The sequence below is a fragment of the Trachypithecus francoisi genome, unplaced genomic scaffold (assembly GCF_009764315.1).
Source record: "Trachypithecus francoisi isolate TF-2019V2 unplaced genomic scaffold, Tfra_2.0 Lachesis_group1, whole genome shotgun sequence".
NCBI classification, from domain to species: Eukaryota; Metazoa; Chordata; class Mammalia; order Primates; family Cercopithecidae; genus Trachypithecus; species Trachypithecus francoisi.
Window position 1 is genome coordinate 46580927 of NW_022681454.1, and position 21276 is coordinate 46602202.

General features: G+C 40.5%; 1 long non-coding RNA gene across 1 annotated transcript; it reads right to left on the bottom strand.

Moving 5' to 3' along the window:
• Positions 1-1258: 1258 nt before the first annotated feature.
• On the bottom strand, positions 1259-14957 carry LOC117085361. The gene is made up of 3 exons (XR_004437924.1): positions 14841-14957; positions 2265-2418; positions 1259-1358 (listed from the first exon to the last, which is right to left on the bottom strand). It is a non-coding gene; the product is annotated as an uncharacterized LOC117085361 (long non-coding RNA).
• Positions 14958-21276: the final 6319 nt, after the last annotated feature.

Here is a 21276-nt window from a genome sequence, read left to right on the forward strand (position 1 = left end):
TCACACGTTTCGCCCATTTGCCTTTCAATTGTATGTGAAGTAAATTCTGTTATCTCTACACATGATTACCTAAGTTTTCTTTTTGTAAATGGTATTTAATTCTTTTAGAAAGTGAACTTTCTACCTTTATCAAATGTAAGCTTAAAGGATAAAATGAAGAGGAAAATATTTTATTCTCTAAGTTTCTATGTTTTGAAGACATGTCTTGGCGTTTTAATTAGAATACCTTTGGTTAATATTTCAGCTTGAAGTGACATAAAAGTACAGTAACTGTTTCACTGCTTCATACTTAGGTCATATTCTTCATAAAATTAATAATTGATTTGTTTTTGGCACTAAGATACTTCATGGAAAAATATAAAAGTAAAAACCAGGAAGGGAGTTTAGTTCATAAATTGTTTAGCTATCTGTGCATCCTATGCTAAATGGAAAAAGAAGAGCTCAGAGGGTAAATGAGTAGAACAGGTTACGTTCTACCCTTGACCGTGGAAAGCTTGTTTAATGGGCAGACAGATCCTGACATAAACTTGGCCAACTCACACAGCCTAGAGGCACCACTGAAGGGCTAAAGGATTTGCTGCTTGTGGGCTGCGTGGTCTAGACTAAATACTCAGCACCTCTTAGAGAGAAGTTCACTGTAAAGAGCTTGGACTTTTCCAGTCTTGTAGCCACCAAAGGGAAGGGAAATAAAAGAACAAGTCTTTATGGAAAGGAAGCCTAATGTTTGCCAGAGATTACATTTATTTTATTTAACATTCACTTACATAGTTCTTACACTATGCAGAATGAGGATCTTCTAAGTGCTTAAAAATTTTTAACTCAATTTACTATTTGTACTAATTTTATGAGATATGTAGTTTCATTATCCTTATTCTACTGATGAGGAAAATAAAGCACAGAGAGTTAAACAGCTCACTCAAGGTCACACAACAAGTCAAAAGTAGAAGAAGCAGTGATGTGAACCCAAGGATTTGTCTCTGGATCCCTGTTCTTAATACTATTCTCCACTGCCTGTCACATTAAAGTAAAACATTGGTTCTCTGACACACCTGAGAAACAGAAAAACAGAGGTTCTCTAACATTAGTGAGCGGCAGAATCACCATGACAGGAATGTGAGGTGCAGGATGAGAATCAAAAAGGATCATACTCTCAAAGAAATCTATGACCATCTTTGGATAATAACCCAAAGACTATATACTGCCATAGTTGCTGGAAGTGAATACATTCATTCATAGTTTAGTTACACACTGTGTGTTTATTGCGCTCCCACTTTACACCAGGCACTGGGCTAGCGTCTAGGTGAATAAGCAGTCACAGCCCATATCCTCAAATGGTTTTAGGTCCACAGGTGAGAGAGCTATTAAAGATAAACAGACACATAAAATAGATAATCACAATCTGTGATAAGGTCTGAGGGAAAACAATAGGGTACAATTAGAATAATAAGTAAAAGCTTAATTTAACAAGTGGTGTGGCTGGCCAGGCCAGGGCGCTCTGAGAAGGTTCCAGGTAATCCTCAGATCTGAAGATTGAGTGTGGGATCAATGCCAGGTCAGTGTGGGGTAAGGAGTTGTGCCTCTCCAAATCCACTTTCCACCTCCCTCCATTCGTCTCTCTGCTCGGAGGCTGACCTAAATGGACTACAGCAGGTGATTGTATCTCAGTGGTCCTCACCTAGGGGTTGTTTTGCACCCCAGGGACATTTGACAGAATCTGGAGACATTTTTCATTGTCATAACTAGGAGGCATCTAGCTGGCAGAGGCCGGGATGTTTCTTGCTAAACATTCTACAGTGCTCAGGATAGCTCTGTTCCAATACAAGAAATTATTGACCCCAAATGTCAATAGTGCCACTGTAGAGAAACCCTGAGGAGGGAGGAAAAACAATGTCAAGGGTTTTATTCCCACATTCCTTCCCCATAGAGTTAGCCTCAGTTGACTGCATCTCTTGCCTGAACGTGCCCCCTCCTCACAAAATGGATGACTCTTCTGGACTCATTCTGTGTTGGGTCTAGGAGTGTTGAGCACTATCCACTGTGATTCCTCTATACCCACATGTTTGTAAACTGTCTCTGTGTAAATAAATGCACCTCGAATTATCCTTTTAAACTATGCCATCTGTTTCTTGTTGGGACCCTGAGTGATGCAAGTGTGTTCTGGCAGAAGACACAGCCTGTGTAAGGACTCCACGAGTGGAGCCAGGGGAGACAGGCTGCTCCTGCCAGAGACACCACATAAGTCAGAGAGGCAGGGACACGAATACCTTGGCTTCTTCCTTTTTTCTGCCTTCCAAGATCCTGCAGTGCCTTCCATTGGAAGAGGCCAGTTGAGAGACAGCTAACATGAGTGTCTGAAAATGCAGGTCCCAGGAGTCAGTGAAGGGCAAGGATGGATCTGAGGGTTAATATGCCCGGGACCTGCACAGGGAGAGCAGCCAGGAGGTTACCTCAGCAGTCCATGGAGAGCCTGATGGTGGTTTGGATTAGGGTTGATGGAGCCAGAGAGAAGGCAAAAAAGTGTCTCCCATTGCCTTTGGGCATGTAGTTAGGGAAACACAAACTTCCATGTTACAAGGACAGAAGGGTAGTGAAGAGGAGCCATGCATGTGTAAGGCCATCTGGAAAGGGCAAACAGCTTCTTTCAGGCCTAAAGCAGTTACTAGGTTGGAATGTGGCCCCAGTACTGCCAGATCCTCAGAGATTTCAAGAGAAGACAGATCTCCAGATTCTTAAATGAAATCTTTCAATTGTTAAACAGTGACACTAATGAAAACACATGCTCTGTGAACTGAACTGGATTTGGCTCCTGACTCTAGAGTCTAGAACAATGAGTTTGCAACCTCAACCTACTGAGGGTTGTTACAAATGAGGCATCTATTAGACAGTTTTTAGATCTGCTTTGGTCTCTCTGTCTCTCTTTTTCTTTTTTAGACGCAGGATGTATGAACTGGATCCATTTTTTTTTTTTTTTGTAATGCATTCTAACAAAAAATACAGAAACAAATTTTATTCTGGGAATGACAGAACCACAACTGTCACCCGTAAGTCAGGATTGAAAATATCTGGCTCATCAAAATAGCCACATTGTGCTCATTCTTCACTTTCACTATAAAAGAATGGTACAAATTTAAACATGCATAATGTATTTATCATTAATAAAACATTGCTTTACAGATTTTATACACTGGACTCTGTGAGATTGTTTTGAGGAAAAGAAAAAAGAATTTTATTTAAATCATTGAAAGCAAGTAGACTAGATGAATGCCCTGAAGGTTGGTGATTGGAAAACTGATAACCAGAAGGCCTGAAGGCAGGGCTAAAATGGTCAGAAAAGCTTGTTTGTCAGTGGCAATCCTTATCTATAATTGACCTATTCACTGTGTTAAGACTTGTGCAAAGGCAGAATTTAGGGCTTAATTACTCCAAGCAAAGTCAACAAATAATTGTGAAACTGTGTCTCCAGAGGAGTGTCGATGCCAGGGAAATCAGACCTACAAAGAGGGATGCAACTGTAAACCTGGAGACCATAGTCCAACATATGACAGAGGCTGAGAAAACCAGTTTTGTTATTGTTGTTGTTGCTTTTTTAGACAGAGTTTCACTCTTGTCGCCCAGGCTGGAGTGCAATGGTGCGATCTCAGCCCACTGCAACCTCCGCCTCCCAGATTCAAGTGATTCTCCTGCCTCAGCCTCCTGAGTAGCTGGGATTACAGGCACCCGCCACCATGCCTGGCTAATTTTTTTAGAGGGTGTTTCACCCTGTTTGGCCAGGCTGGTCTCGAACTTCTGACTTCAGGTGATCCACCCTCCTCAGCCTCCCAAAAGTGCTGGGATTACAGGAGTGAGCCACCACGCCTGGCTGAAAACCAGGTTTTCATAGGAAATGAAAAGTGCTGAGACCAGCTCAGTCAGAGAGACCCTCACCCAGTGGGGCTGGAGGAATTAAAGACACACACAAATATTGAGATGTGGAGTGGGAAATCAGGGGTCTCACAGCCTTCAGAGCTGAGAGCCTCGAACAGAGATTTACCCATGTATTTATTGACAGCAAGCCAGTGATAAGCATTGTTTCTGTAGATTATAGATTAACTAAAAGTATTCCTTACGGGAAACAAAGGAATGGGCCGAAATAAAGGGATGGGCTCTGGCTAGTTATCTGCAGCAGGAGCACCTCCTTAAGGTACAGATGGCTCATGCTATTGTTTGTGGTTTGAGAATGCCTTTAAGCGGTTTTCCGTCGTGGGTGGGCCAGGTGTTCCTTGCCCTCATTCCGGTAAACCCACAAACTTCCAGTGTGGACGTCATGGCCATCACAAACATGTCACAGTGCTGCAGAGATTTTGTTTATGACCAGTTTTGGGACCAGTTTATGGCCAGATTTTGGGGACCTATTCCCAACAGAAAGGAAGTTAAGTAACAATAAGAAAACCTCCAAACCTCCAATTCCCAGTGAATCAAATTGTTTTCCTGTTTTTGTGTTTCCTTTTAGGCATTATTCACATGCAAAATGATTTCTGCAGTATAGAAATGCTGGTAGTAAAGTTGTGATGCACACAGATGGATATGGATGTTTCATCCCTTTCAGACCTTAAAGTAGTAATGATCCTGCTAGGCCAGGCCTCAAGGAGGTTTTATCAGGCTGCAGAATAAAGTTCCACATCATTAACATGGGAAATAAACAATAATCAGTTTCTCACTTTCCCATGAAGCCTTAGCTCTCACCATACATGCACTGCTGCTCTTGAAGCCCTGTGCTTTTGTGCTGTGACCATACTTACCTGCATTTCCTCACTTTACCCCACCAGACTATTCCATGCTCCCTTGAGCATATGCCGCCACTTCCTTATGGAAAGTTCTTTCAGGTCTACATTTCAATTCTTCCATGAAGCCTTTCCCACCTGCAGGTAGAACTGTTTTCTCCTTATTTCTCTTTACAGTTTGTATATTGCCTGTGGCAATTCACAGAACATGTTTAAAGTCTACCCTAGTCTTCTTGAGGGCTGGGTCCATGAGGGATTTATGTGACTGTCTCCTGTGCCTATCCCAAGGCCTATCCAGTGCCAGGTACAAAAGCAGTACCAGATAACTGCTCAGTGACTGAATGATATCTTCACTTTGTAGAATTTTCAAGGATGTCAGAGCAAATTTGAAAGATTGTTGCATTCAATCATTCACCAAATTTTTACATAATATACTCCTATTACATATCAGGCATTTGCCCGGGTGCTGAGGATCCACTGATAAACAAAACATCATCCTCATCCTCACACATTTTAGAGGGGGAGACAGAAAATGAACACATCAACATTTAATATGTCAGAAAAGAGTAATTGCTGTGAAGAAGAACAGCCAGTGAGTAAGAGATAGAGGTGATGTGGGGTACTATTTTAGACAGGCTTGTCAAAAAGTCCTCTCCAGAGTTCAGTGAGTTCCGAATGAACTGAAGTGTGAATAACGCACACATTAAGGAAGAGAATTGCAGACAGGAGAAACAGCAAGTGCAAAAGGCACGAGGTGGAAGCATTCTTGACTTGTCTGAGAAACTACAAAGAGGCCAGTGAGGGAAAGAAAGGTAGGGAATGAATGAGGTCAGAGAAGGAGCTAGGAATTGGATCATGTGGGGCCTGGCAGGCTATGATACGGAATTTGCATTTTATTCCCAGTGTGTTGTCAGCTATTGTGGGATATTACATAGGGAAGAGACGTGATGTAGTATAAGTTATCACATGGCTGCTGTGATGATTGCTACTGACCATCAACTTGATTGGATTGAAGGATACAAAGTATTGATCCTGGGTGTGTCTGTGAGGGTGTTGCCAAAGGAGATTAACATTTGAGTCAGTGGACTGGAAGGCAGACCCACTCTTAATCTGGGTGGGCACCATCTAATCAGCTGCCAGAGCAGCTAGAATATAAGCAGGCAGAAAAATGTGAAAGGAGAGACTGGCCTAGCCTTCCAGCCTACATCTTTCTCTCATGCTGGATGCTTCCTGCCCCCAAACATTGGACTCCAAGTTCTTCAGTTTTTGAACTCGGACTGGCTGTCCTTCCTCCTCAGCCTGCAGACGGCCTATTGTGGGACCTTGTGATCGTGTGAGTTAATACTTAATAAACTCCCCTTTATCTATCTATCTATCTATCTATCTATCTATCTATCTATCTATTCCATTAGTTCTGTCCCTCTAGAGAACCCGAATACAGCTGCTCTGAGAATAGATATAGAGGAGGAAGAGCAGGAGCTGAGAGACTTAAAAATGTTTATTCCTAATATTGTTCATACTTGACTGCTTTAGTGATTCACCGATTCATTCAGTATTCTTTGATTCAACAAAAATGCATTGAAGTTTTACTATGAACTATTCTAGGTGTGGTGGATATAGACATAAATAGAAAAGTTCCTGCTCTCATGAAACTTACACTCTAATGAGGGAGATATTCCCCACTCCAAAGTAGGATTTGAGATTATCCAGCCCCTTTGGCTCTTTTCCTCCTTCACCAAGGCCTGCAGCTGGACTGGGAAACTCCTGACTGCAGAGGCACAGTAGAAGTGCCATTATCATTGCCAAGTCAGCTTCTCTGCAGGACTTGGGAGAATCATGAGAATCACCTTTTCTTCTGGAAGTCCAGGTCTTCTGGTAGTTGGGCAATAGAGCTCTACTGGAAGCTGCTACAGCTGTGGCCACCTGTCCTCAGAGATTCCTGCAAAAGAATTGCCTTAAACCGCAGAGAATCTGGATGTCTCTTACATCAGAGAGCTAGTGTTAATCTGATGAGACAATGACAGTCTTAAGAAGTGGCAAGACTTCATAAAAGACTTCTTTAATCTCCTTAAGATAGCGACCTCATAGGGAATGACTGGCTGCTGTAGAATTTGGATGAGCCTGAGGGCTTTACTTATGAATGACATGTTGCACACTCAGCCTTGGAAATGGCTGCCTGCTTATAAAGCCATTGTGCTTCACACTGACTCTGATGGGCTACTCTGCAGTAGAGATGCCCAACAAGGGCCAGGAGGGATCCATTGGGACACTTCCCCACAGGGGTTTGTCTTCTGTGGTTGCAAAATTCAGACTGGAATAAATTTCTCTTTAGTGGTTTCATATAGGAATGTAGAAATAGGTTAAATTGAATTTGAATTATTTTCTTTATTTTCAAAAGACGTGGCAGAATGTGTTCATCTTCAAAATATTTATTTAAGAGACTCGATTTAGCTTTGGGAAAGTGAATGGTTGTTTCTCATGTCTAATGCTAGAAAAACGTAGGCAACTATCATAGAATGGATATTATTAATTATAAACATCTTTAATAAATATGATTTCTTCCTATTTTTCTAGCAAGCACAATGTTAACTATCAGGGAGGATGTTATGTCTGAGACGTGATTTCAGCAAGCTCTCAGTCTAAGCGGAGGCTATAACCTTTATTCAACAACCAACTTCAATGTGTTATTTTGACGTAAATTTTGAACCGTCTATAATTCACAGTTTCTTTCTTGTGATGTCTTAATACAGTGAATGGAGTCTCCAGATTTTAGGAAACTTTTTATGGGTTTTACAGTGTTTACTCAGTCTTTGGCCTTCATTTCATAATGTCTACATTTCCATCTATTAAAAATCAGAATCACCAGCATGTTATTCACTTAGCTATGTTTTGTTTTTGCTATTCTGGAGTATATTCTGACAAGCTTTTAAATGGGGAGAAGAAAAGGTAGGTGCTGTTTATTATTTCGTAGTATCTTACTAAACTCAAAGATAAGCCTTAAGATGATCTCATAAGGGGAAAAATGGAATAACTTCCTTTATGTTAGAAGCAAGTGATGTTATTGAATGATTGCTGAAGTTTGAGTTGGCATATCTCAATTTTTCCTACAAACTGAGTGTGAATAATATTTAATGGTAGAATGGGATAATACCCAGAATAGGTAAATAAATGTTAAAGACCATAGCACAATGCTTGGCACCTAGTAGACACTCAGTTATTTAGTGTTAAACTTGTGGAACTGAGAGAATTAATTTGTCATGTCTACTTCATTAAAATAACAATGAGTTCACAGAGTTCATTACAGAAAGTTGTATGAGGTTCACACATAAGGGAAGGAGGTACTTGCTTTATCGATTGAGAGAGTGTTTTCTATTGAACTGCTATATTTATTGGAAACAGAATCTTCTTTCCATTTAATTTTTTTTTAGAGTGAACCTCACTCTGTCATCCCAGCTGGAGTGCAGTGGAATGCTTATGTCTCACTACAGCCTTGACCTCCTGGGCTCAAGTGATTCTCTCATCCCTACCTCCCAAGTAGCTGAGACCACAGGTGCATGCCACCATGCCCAGTTAATATTTGTATTTTTTGTAGAGACGAGGTTTTGTCATGTTGTCCAGACTTGTCTTGTACTCCTGGGCTCAAGCTATCTGCCCACCTTGGCACCCCAAAGTGCTGGGATTACAGATGTGAGCCACTGCACCTGGCCCTTCATTTAATTTTGATAAGTTTTGGTAGTTGAACTTCACTTTTGGTTTGTCTATCCCAAATTAATCACTGTAAGCTGTTGCAAGTTCTTGGTGTTACTTGTGGTAGTGAGTAACCTGACTCATTTTTCTATTTGTGTTGTAGATCTTTGGTTAACAATCGCTTCATTACCACTGGCTGGTTCCTTTTGTATTCCTAGACATTTCTCACAAAATATATTGCTGACTATGATATGTGTGTGTATGTGTGTGTGTGCACGCATTTCTGAGCACTCTGATCACCCCAGATAGAAATAATCTCTTTTTTCCAAGTGTTCATTGCTTTATTCTGATCACCATAATGATTTAGCAATTAAAAAAAAACCCTCGCATTATAATCATTCATGTCTGTGTCTAAAAATCATTGAGCTCCATGAAAGAGCAGAAGCAATGTCTGAACACATTTTTGTCTTGATCATGTAGAGCAGATGAATTCAATGAATATTTGATGACTGGATGAACACATGTGCTTGTTTGTGTATGTACGCATGCATTCATAATATCGTTGTATTTCATTTCCATAGATGACGTCTTCAATCAAAGTGTACATCAGTAGTTGAAAAGACTACTACCAATATTCCTTCTACATTGTATATATGAATTGGGTTTTCAGTTTAGGGACTGTAGTTATTTGAAGAGACTGAGAATTTGTCTCTTAAATTCACAGTCGGCCTAAAAAGCCTGTGCTCAAAAAAGAGCAGTCATGTTGCTTAAAGTGGAACATCAGGTGTCCTATTAGCTGCTGTTTCTCAGCAGTTCACAGTCATGTCACATTTTTATAAAAGCTGTGTATGCCACATCCTTGAAGGGCTTCTTCTGCCTTTTCTTTTTGGGGATTTCTCTGCTTCAGCTTACAAGGTTATAGCTGCTCTGACTGCCAATTTTCCATAGTCTCCACACAGGACAATAATGATTGGATAGTCATTTAGTGCTCCCGTTCTGAGTGTGTGCAAAGACCTTCTAATGAGGGATACATCTTTTTTATTTTTTTATTTTTTATTATGCTTTAAGTTCTGGGATGCATGTGCAGAATGTACAGATTTGTTATATAGGTATACATGTGCCATGGAGGTTTGCTGCACCCATCAACCCATCATCTACATTAGGTATTTCTCCCAATGTTCTCTCTCCCCAGCCCCCGACCCCTAACAGGCCCTGGTGTGTGATGTTCTCCTCCCTGTGTCCATGTATTCTCATTGTTCAACTCCCACTTATGGGTGAGAACATGAGGTGTTTGGTTTTCTGTTCCTGTGTTAGTTTGCTCAGAATAATGGTTTCCAGCTTCATCCACATCCCTGCAAAGGACATGAGCTCATCCTTTTTTATGGCTGCATAGTATTCCATGGTGTGTATGTGCCACATTTTCTTTATCCAGTCTATTATTGATGGGCATTTGCGTTGGTTCCAAGTCTTTGCTATTGTGAATAGTGCTGCAATAAACATACGTGTGCATGTGTCTTTATAGTAGAATGATTTATAACCCTTTGGATATATACTCAATAATGGGATTGCTGGGTCAAATGGTATTTCTGGTTCTAGATCCTTAAGGAATTGCCACACTGCCTTCCACAATGGTTGAACTAATTTACACTGCCATCAACAGTGTAAAAGCATTCCTATTTCTCCTCATCCTCTCCAGCATCTGTTGTTTCTTGACTTTTTAATGATCACCATTCTAAGTGGCTTGAGACAGTATCTCATTGTGGTTTTGATCTGCATTTCTCTAATGACCAGTAATGATGAGCTTTTTATCATATGTTTGTTGGCTGCATAAATGTATTTTCAGAAGTGTCTGTTCATATCTTTCACCCAATTTTTGATGGGGTTGTTTTTTCTTGTAAATTTGTTTAAGTTCCTTGTAGATTCTGGATATTAGTCCTTTGTCAGATGGATACATTGTAAAAATTGTGGGTTGCCTGTTCACTCTAATGATAGTTTATTTTGCTGTGCAGAAGCTCTTTGTTTAATTAGATCCCATTTGTCAATTTTGGCTTTTGTTGCCATTGCTTTTGGTGTTCTAGTCATGAAGTCTTTGTCCATGTCTATGTCCTGAATGGTATTGCCTAGGTTTTCTTCTAAGGTTTTTATGGTTTTAGGTCTTACGTTTAAGTCTTTAATCCATCTTGAGCTAATTTTTGTGTAAGGTGTAAGGAAGGGGTCTAGTTTCAGTCTTCTGCATGCGACTAGCCAGTTTTCCCAACACCATTTATTAAGCAGGGAATCCTTTCCCCTTTGCTTGTTTTTGTGAGGTTTGTCAAAACTCAGATGGTTGTAGATGTGTGGCATTATTTCTGAGGCCTCTGTTCTGTTCCATTGGTCTATATATCTGTTTTGGTACCAGTACCATGCTGTTTGGTTTACTGTAGGCTTGTAATATAGTTTGAAGTCAGGTAGTGTGATGCCTTCAGCATTGTTCTTTTTGCTTAAGATCGTCTTGGCTATACTAGTTCTTTTTTGGTTCCATGTGAAATTTAAAGTAGTCAGTTATTTCTTGTCTTCCGCTACCTTTTGAATTTGTTTGTTCTTGCTTCTCTAGTTCTTTTAATTGTGATGTTAGGGTATTGGTTTTAGATCTTTCACACCTTCTGATGTGGGCATTTAGTGCTATAAATTTCCCTCTAAACACTGCTTTAGCTGTGTCCCAGAGATTCTGGTATGTTGTGTCTTCGTTCTTGTTGGTTTTGAAGAACTTATTTATTTCTGCCTTAATTTTGTTATTTACCCAGTAGTCATTCAGGAGCAGGTTGTTCAGTTTCCATGTAGTTGTGCAGTTTTGAGTGAGTTTCTTTCTTCCATTCTTTCCTTTTTTCTTTCTTTTCTTTTCTTTTTTTTTTTGGATGGAATCTTACTCTGTTGTCAGTCTGGAGTGCAGTGGCGTGATCTCAGCTCATTACAACTGCAACCTCTGCCTTCCAGGTTCAAGAGATTCCCCTGCCTCAACCTCCCAAGTAGCTGGGATTACAGGCACATACCACCACGTCCAGCTAATTTTTTGTATTTTAGTAGAGACAGGGTTTCACCATGTTGACTAAGATGGTCTCAATCTCCTGACCTCATGATCTGCCTGCCTCAGCCTCCCAAAGTGCTGGGATTACTGGCGTGAGCCACCACACCTGCCCTTGAGTGAGTTTCTTAATCCTGAGTTCTAATTTGATTGCACTGTGGTCTGAGAGATTGTTTGTTATGATTTCCATTCTTTTGCATTTGCTGAGGAGTGTTTTACTTACAATTATGTGGTCAGTTTTAGAATAAGTATCATGTGGTGCTGAGAAGAATGTATATTCTGTTGATTTGGGGGTGGAGAGTTCTGTAGATGTCTATTAGGTCTGCTTGGTCCAGAGCTGAGTTCAAGTCCTGAATATCCTTGTTAACCTTCTGTCTCATTGATCTGTCTAATATTGAAAGTCGGGTGTTAAAGTCTCCCACTGTTATTGTGTGGGAATCTAAGTCTCTTTGTAAGTCTCTAAGAACTTGCTTTATGAATCTGGGTGCTCCTGTATTGGGTGCATATATCTTTTTTGCTTTCCATTTGCATGGTATATATTCTTCCATTCCTTTATTTTGAGCCTATGTATGTCTTTGCATGTGAAATGGGTCTCCTGAATACAACACACTGATGGGTCTTGACTCTTTTTCCAATTTGCAGTCTGTGTCTTTTAATTGAGGCATTTAACCCACTTACATTTAAGGTTAATATTGTTATGTGTGAATTTGATCCTGTCATTATGATGCTAGCTTGTAACTTTGTCCATTAGTTGATGCAGTTTCTTCATAGTGTTGACGGTCTTTACAATTTGATATGTTTTTGCAGTGGCTGGTACCAGTTGTTCCTTTCCACATTTAGTGCTTCCTTCAGAAACTCTTGTGAGGCAGGCCTGGTGGTAACAAAATCTCTTGGCATTTGCTTGTCTGTAAAGGATTTTATTTCTCCTTCACTTATGAAGCTTAGTTTGGCTGGATATGAGATTCTGAGTTTAAAATTCTTTTCTTTAAGAATGTTGAGGCTGGGTGCGGTGGCTCAAGCCTGTAATCCCAGCACTTTGGGAGGCCGAGATGGGCGGATCGCGAGGTCAGGAGATCGAGACCATCCTGGCTAACACGGTGAAACCCCGTCTCTACTAAAAAATACAAAAAAATTAGCCAGGCGAGGTGGCGGGCGCCTGTAGTCCCAGCTACTCGGGAGGCTGAGGCAGGAGAATGGCGTGAACCCGGGAGGCGGAGCTTGCAGTGAGCTGAGATCTGGCCACAGCACTCCAGCCTGGGCAGCAGAGCGAGACTCCGTCTCAAAAAAAAAAAAAAAAAAGAATGTTGAATATTGGCCCCTACTCTCTTCTGGCTTGTAGGGTTTCTGCAGAGAGATCACTGTTAGTCTGATAGGCTTCCCTTTGTGGGTAATCTGACCTTCCTCTTTGGTTGCCCTTAACGTTTTTTCCTTCATTTCAACCATGCTGAATCTGACGATTATGTGTCTTGGGGTTGCTTTGTGGTGTTGTCTGCATTTCCTGAATTTGAATGCTGGCCTGTCTTGCTGGGGAAGTTCTCCTGGGTAATATCCTGAAGAGTGTTTTCCAACTTGGTTCCATTCTCCCCGTCAGTTTCAGGTACACCAATCAAACGTATGTTTGGCCTTTGCACATAGTCCCATATTTCTTGGAGGCTCTATTCATTCCTTTTCATTCTTTTTTCTATAATCTTGTCTTCACACTTTATTTCATTAGGTTGATGTTCAATCTCTGATATCCTGTCTTCCGCTTGATTGATTCGGCTATTGATACTTGTGTATGCTTCAGGAAGTTCTCGTACTGTGTTTTTCAGCTCCATTAGGTCATTTATGTTCTTCTCTAAACTGGTTATTCTAGTTAGGAATTCCTTTAACGTTTTTTCAAGGTTCTTAACTTCCTCTCATTGGGTTGGAACAAGCTCCCTTAGCTAGGAGGAGTTGGTTATTACCCACCTTCTGAAGCCTACTTCTGTCCATTCATCAAACTCATTCTCCGTCCCGTTTTGTTCCCTTGCTGGTGAGGAGTTGTGATCCTTTGGAGGAGAAGAGGTGTTCTGGTTTTTGGAATTTTCAGCCTTTTTGCACTGGTTTTTCCTCATCTTTGTGGATTTATCTCCCTTTGGTCTTTGATGTTGGTGACTTTCGGATGGGGTTTCTGTGTCTAGGCATCCTTTTTGTTGATGTTGATGCTATTCCTTTCTGTTTGTTAGTTTTCCTTCTATCAGCCAGGCCCCTCTGCTGCAGGTCTGCTGGAGTTTGCCGGAGGTCCACTCCAGGCCCTGTTTGCCTGGGTATCACCAGTGGAGGCTTCTGAACCGCAAAGGTTGCTGCCTGTGTTCCTTCCTCTGGAAGCTTCATCCCAGAGTGGAACCTGCCAGATGCCAGCCAGAGCTCTCCTGTATGAGGTGATTGTCAACCCTGCTGGGAGGTGTTTCCCAGTCAGGAGGCATGGGGTTCAGGGATCCACTTGAGGAGGCAGTCTGCTTCTTAGCAGAGCTGGAGTGCGGTGCTGGGAGATCTGCTGCTCTCTTCAGAACCAGCAGGCAGGAAAGTTTATGTCTGCTGAAGCTGTGCCCACAGCCACCCCTTCCCCCAGGTGCTCTGTCCCAGGGAGATGGGAGTTTTATCTACAAGCCCTTGACTGTGGCTGCTGCATTTTTTTCAGAGATGCCCTGCCCAGAGAGGAGGAATCTAGAGAGGCTGTCTGGCTTTGCTGAGCTGTTTGAACGCTACCCAGTTCGAACTTCCCGGTGGCTTTGTTTACACTGTGAGGGAAAAACTGCCTACTCAAGCCTCAGTAATGGTGGACACCCCTCCCTTCACCAAACTCTAGCATCCCAGGTCTACTTCAGACTGCTCTGCTGGCAGCGAGAATTTCAAGCTGGTGGATCTTAGCTTGCTGGGCTCCATGGGGGTGGGATCCCCTGAGCTAGACCACTTGGCTCCCTGGCTTCAGCCCCCTTTCCAGGAGAGTGAATGGTTCTGTCTCACTGTCATTCCAGGCAGCACTGGCGTATGAAAAAAAACTCCTGCAGCTAGCTTGATGTCTGTCCAAATGGCTACCCAACTTTGTGCTTGAAACCCAGGGCCCTGGTGGCATAGGCACCTGAGGGAATCTCCTGGTCTGTGGGTTGCGAAGACTGGGAAATGCATAGTATCTGTGCTGGAATGCATCGTTCCTCATGGCATGGTCTCTTATGGCTTCTCTTGGCTATCAGAAAGAGTTCTCCAACCCTTTGTGCTTCCCAAGTGAGACGATGCCCCACCCTGCTTCGGTTTGCCCTTCATGGGCTGCACCCACTGTGTAACCAATCCCAATGAGATGAGCCATGTACCTCAGTTGGAATGCAGAAATCACCCGCCTTCTGTATTGATCTCACTGGGAGCTACAGACTGGAACTGTTCCTATTCAGCCATCTTGCCACTTTATCATTGAGTTCACTCGCATTTGTTTTCTTTTTTTTTTTTTTTTTTTTTTTTTTGAGACGGAGTCTTGCTCTGTCGCCGGGGCTGGAGTGCAGTGGCCGGATCTCAGCTCACTGCAAGCTCCGCCTCCCGGGTTCACGCCATTCTCCTGCCTCAGCCTCCCGAGTAGCTGGGACTACAGACGCCCGCCACCTCGCCCGGCTAGTTTTTTGTATTTTTTAGTAGAGACGGGGTTTCACAGTGTTCGCCAGGATGGTCTCGATCTCCTGACCTCGTGATCCGCCCGCCTCGGCCTCCCAAAGTGCTGGGATTACAGGCTTGAGCCACCGCGCCCGGCCGCATTTGTTTTCTTAACCTCTCTGAAAGTAGAAATTTCAGTTAGATATGCACAGATATCAATACTGACTCATGGCAGTCGTTTGTGATCCAGAACAAATGACTTAAACTCTCTCTAAATCTCAGTTTTCTTGTATATAAAATAAGGACAATAACTCTACCTACCTTATGATATAGTAGTGAGGATTATATTGTAACATGGGCCCAGGCACACTGTGGATGGTTGATAGATGTTAGAGATAATGATGAAGAAATGCTGTGTGACTAGAGCAAATGTCTGTAAATCATCAGCTAGTGATGGCGCAGAGGATGTTTTCAATAGATAATAGCTAAAAAATGATGATATTAATGATGACCTTTGTGATAATAATGATAAAAATGATAGTGGCTATGACTTATCATAAGGTAGTATTTACTAAATGACTCAAAAAGCCAGAACTAACTTCAGCAGTGAATCCTATTCTCATTGCCTTACATTTTCATTTGCAATGTAAATGTTTGGTTTGTGAATTTTGCATAGAAGTCAGTCTAGTTGAAGATATTCCACTGCTTTCCTACTTGTTTTAACTAGGAAAGTGTTCTGTTTACTCTCATCCAAACAAGATATGTTTTCCGTCATTGTTAAGTCTATTTTTATGAAATCTCTGTCTAAATTCTATTCATTGAGTCATCTGAAGACTCTCTTTTCCATTTTGTTATAGAACCATAATTATCATGTTATTTAGACCTGATACATTTTAGCCAAAGAAACATATCGAGAGAGCCACTATCTGCCCAACATCTCATGGGTAGTCATAGTCACAGTGGAACTGAGACTAAAGTTTCCATTTTTATTTGACTATGCTGCTTCCCAAGGTAAATACAGGATTTGAGATCCATATTTTCTACTTGCATGACTGTGTTGAGGTTTTTCCTTTTCAAATGGAGACTTCATTTTTTTTTTTTTTTTTTGTTCTGCATGTAGGGATTCATTTGTAGATTTTTTTTTTTCTTTCAAGTGGTCCACTCTAACAATAAGGTCACAAATTCCTTTTCGATGGGGACCATTTCTCAGATTTCATTTTCTAATCTCTAGCATAGAGTTTTATACTGATATGCTACTCAGTGATTTGCTGGTTGGATTAATTTTAATTAAATGAAAAGAATGTCACACAGCTCTAACAGTGACACTGTTTTTGCTTAATTATTTAAAAAAAATTTTGTTATATATTTCTTGTGAAAGACTATATCTCTGAATATTTGATGACCAAGTACCTGAATTTTATCTGGGAAATTTCCAGTAAGAATCACTGATGTCCTGAATAGTATCTCGGGTGTAGATGGGCAGGTAGGCTCAAATTTCTTCAAGTTTATTATTAGTTCTATAGTGCTGCTTCAGCGCTGCCAAGTAGCATATGATGAACTGCATCTCCTTTTGAATATGCACTTTAAGAACATTATCAAACAACAGAAAATGAATGCTTCTGGGCCATTGGACAATGTTCATAGCTTACAACGTTGCCAGGTAATTTTAATCTAAGTGTGGGTTACATCTCTCACTGCAATCAGAATGTTCAATATCTATTGAGTGACTATCATGTGCTAAGGGTTGTGCTAGGCACTGTCACATACATTATCTAATTTGTTTCTCATAAAAAGTCTGTGAAGTGAATATTATTATCCCTATTATGTCAATGCCTAAATTGGTACATGAAGAGGCCATGTGATCTGGTCAGGTCACACAGACTGGCCTATGCATATTTCCAGTAAGCTTTGAAAGTATTTATGCATTATCTTAAAGTTTTTTTAATTATCTTGCACTCATATAAGGCATATGTTGAATTTAACTATTATTATCATTGCTCTATTTTCATGAATTTGCACAATTTTCAAGATCAGATTTTTATTTTCCTGTTTCCTTGTTGAATATAACATTGCAATATAGGTGAAATAGCATGTTTAGGATAGTCTAAGAAAATATTTTTTGTCAATGATTTGAAAATCCAGCAGATTTTTAGACCAGACATAAGCTGCACATATAAATTTTTGCTGGTAAGTATTTGGCTTAAAATTGTAAGACTAAATACACCAAATTCGTATGAATTCTGATTATTACTCTTTTAAGTGTTTGTATACGATCATCATGTATTACTATTACTTATACTATTGTTTGATTAGACAGACCCAGAATTCACCAACTAGTTAGGTGATTCAAAAAGTCTTCTCATATAAATGTTTAAAAATAAGCTCTTTAATATTAGAAATTTTTAGCAAGTAGTGATGGCAGAACTGTTTATAAAAAAATTTTTAAACTTTAATTTAATTACACAATTTTTGGCTCGTATTTTGCTTCTTAGCCTACCTCAGTGACCGCCTTCTGAGCACCATGCTGACAAATTACAGTGAGAGGTGAGAATAGCCCCATTAAAGGTTGAAGGAATTGCTGCAGAGTGGGAAGTTGAATTTCCAGACGAAACTCAAATGTAATCCGTGGTATCTTCATGCTTTTTTCATGCTTCTGGGATAAGGGAAATTGGAATTGCTACAGACGTGTATGGATTGAAGTGTGAATAAACCTGAGGATGTCTGGCAAGAATAACTTTCTTTATCTCACACACCAGCTTCTGCTGGGATCTAAGAAAAGGGCATTTTCTATTAGCATCGTTGTTCAAAAGACACATACACTAATTAGATTTTTTAAGCTGCTGCTACCTGAGGAGGAGGCTTAATCTTCTTTGATATTATTTTACAATAAACCTTCCCTCCCCCATTATCATTTGTGAACTGCATTCAGACTTTAAAAAAAAAAAATGCTATTAGGAACTGAAAAGTTGTGTGGAACTGTTTTTATTGCTGCAGATATTTTGTATTTGGAATAAAAGTATGTTTAACCACAAAGGAACATAATTTTGCTGGTTGTGGGAGGTTGCCAGTCCAAAACAAAAGCAAAAGCAAACCAGTACTTTTACAAGCTTAATAACAATTGGTTCAAAGTACCATTGAATTCTAATAGTAGTGCTCTGTCCACTAGGAAAAACTTTCAGGAGACCAATTTATCTACTTTTGGTTGATGTGAACACAGTTGTTTTCTAAATGTAAAATTGACTCCTGAGCAAGAAAAAAATTGAAAGTGATTTGTCAAAACCCATAGAACTGTACAACACAAAGAATGAACCCTAATGTAAACTATGGATTTTAGTTAATAATGTATCGTTATTGGTTTATCAATTGTAACAAATGTACCACATGAATGCAAGATATTAATAATAGGGGAAACTGTGGGGAGGGAGCAGGGTATATGGGAATTCTCTATACTTTTCCACTCAATTTTTCTGTAAACCTGAAGCTGCCCTACAAATAGTCTACAAGTTAAAAAGAAAAGTAAGTAGAAGGTAGATCCCTTCTCTTATGTGAAGTTTAAAGGTCAGAAGATTTACTCTTATTAGGAAGTGTTAGTGATTTAAATTCGCACCAGTGCCAATCATTATGATTATGGTAAGTTATGGGCTCTGTGTTTCCCATCCCAATACTATGATAAAATACATTAATTCAAAACTGCATTTGAGAAGTAATTTTGAGAAATTTAAATAGTTTTCTTTTCCTCAGGGCTTCTCAGCACCTTTAATTTATTAATGTAATATAGAAAACACCCTGCTACTTGGCAACAGTAATGCCATCTTAGAGCAAAACCAAGATGACTTGGTTTGGCTACTGGATAGTAGCCAGTGATGACTGATGTTTGGCTACTGGATACTGTCTTCCTGAAGTAAGGTCAAGAAACAATGCCTATAGCATAGAAAAATCCCTCATAAAAAAGTTTATCTGACTTCCCCAGTGGTCACAAGTTTTGCAAGAGAGTCTGAGACAGGACTAGCTGCACATGTTTCACCAAACAACAACAACAACAACAACAACAACAACAACAAAAACTGGCTATATAAGAATACTTTCTCACGTGAGGGTACGGGGATTAAATGTTTCTTTCTGAGAAACTGGATTTGTTAGCCTTTTTCTTTGGCCTCTCAGCTTCCTTGGCCTTTGAGGGTAGGTTTCCATAGACTTGCTCACTGTAGTATGTGTAATAAAACATGGCCTTCCAAAGGGCAGCTATTGTATGCAGCATTTCTGAAACTTTTAAACTGTGGAATAGTTTTTGCAAAGAGCCAGTGTTCCCCAAGTAGAATATACTTGGGGAAATCTTATATTCTACTAGTATCATGAAAGATACATGACTGACTCTCTGAGAGAAGGCATTCTGTGAAATGATAGGAATATGGTACTCAAAGAGTAAACGTGGACCCTCCACCATCCCCTCATGTTCGATCAGTCAGCGTGTTCTATTGATTTAGGTTCCATAATTTTCCTTGCTTTTTATCTAACCCTTTGCATCCCCTTGCTACCACCCTAATTCATGGCATAATAATCAATTGTTGAAAGTATAGCTAGGTGACACTTCTTTTTTTTTTTTTGAGGCGGAGTCTCGCTCTGTCGCCCCGACTGGAGTGCAGTGGCAGGATCTCAGCTCACTGCAAGCTCCGCCTCCCGAGTTTACGCCATTCTCCTGCCTCATCCTCCCGAGTAGCTGGGACTACAGGCGCCCGCCACTTTGCCCGGCTAGTTTTTGTATTTTTAGTAGAGACGGGGTTTCACCGTGTTAGCCAGGATGGTCTTGATCTCCTGACCTCGTGATCCGCCCGTCTCGGCCTCCCAAAGTGCTGGGATTACAGGCTTGAGCCACCGCGCCCGGCCTAGGTGACACTTCTTTAATGACATCACTCTTTTAAGGTACTCATGACTTCTTTCTTTTGCAGCTCATTCTTTCACAGTTGCTATCTCTCAACTTCCATCCGAGAGTTCAAGTCTATTCTAGATTATGGGATAGGGTGGCCAGCTTCCCCAGTTTGCCTGGGATTTAGAGATTTCCTATGATGTAGGACTTTAAGTGTTAGAACATGAGAAGCGCCTGCTAGAACCTGAGAAGTACCTGGCAAATAGAGACAAGTTGGTCGCCCTACTCCGGGACCACTTTTGACGAGAGACCTTAGGGCATTAGTTGGTTTCACTGCTATCCCCTTAATCCACTTGAGAATTGGATTCAGAAAGTATTCTTCAGCACCTTCATTTCCTTCTGCATCTGAGTCCCAGCACTGAATTAGTCCCTGCGGCTGAACCCAGGAATCTGCTTACTGCCACTTTTTTCTGAAAACCTGGTTTTTAAGAGTCTGAATTCTCATCTGTTGATTGCTATGTAAACCTCCATCAATTGTCTGCCTCTGAGGGTTAGGTCTCAACATCCTGGTGACTCTGAGTCTGGCCTTTCCTATTGCTGGGGCTGCTTGGGTCTGAAAAATCAAGATTCAGGGTATGGGACTAGATATTCAGGTTTAGGAACCCTAACTTATTGGCTCATCCTTTTTCCCAAAAGGAAATTTACTTAAAAATTTTTAATGGCAGTTTAATTTACATAGAGTGAAATGCACAGATCTTAAGAGTTACACTTTGAGGAGTTTTGACGAATGCGTATACCCATATAACTCACATCTCTATCAAGATGTAGGACCTTTTCATCACTATAGGAATTTCCCTCTTGCTGTCAACATAGTCCTTGACTGTTTTCCTCCTCCTGTCACTGGCAATCACAGCTCTGATTCCTATCTCCATAGAATAGTTTCATCTGTTCTGAAACTTCATGTAGACAGATATTTATAGTATATACTCGTTTTTGTCTTATTTATCACTTAGCATGTTTTGAGATTCATCTGTATTGTTGCATGTTTCAGTAGTTTATTCTGAAAATGTAATGTTCTAAAGTTTGTATTAATAAGGTAAGAAAGATCTCCTTGATTGGAGAGCAAGAGATATTCCTAGACATCTTTAGTCCTACCTCAGACTACCCACATGCCATTAAATAAATAGATTTGCATATAAAAGATACTAAATACAATTGCATGCTTTTGAAAATAAGAACTTACATTGACTTATTTATTTAAGACTCTTCCTTCAAAAACTCTTATGATTGATAGAATTAGT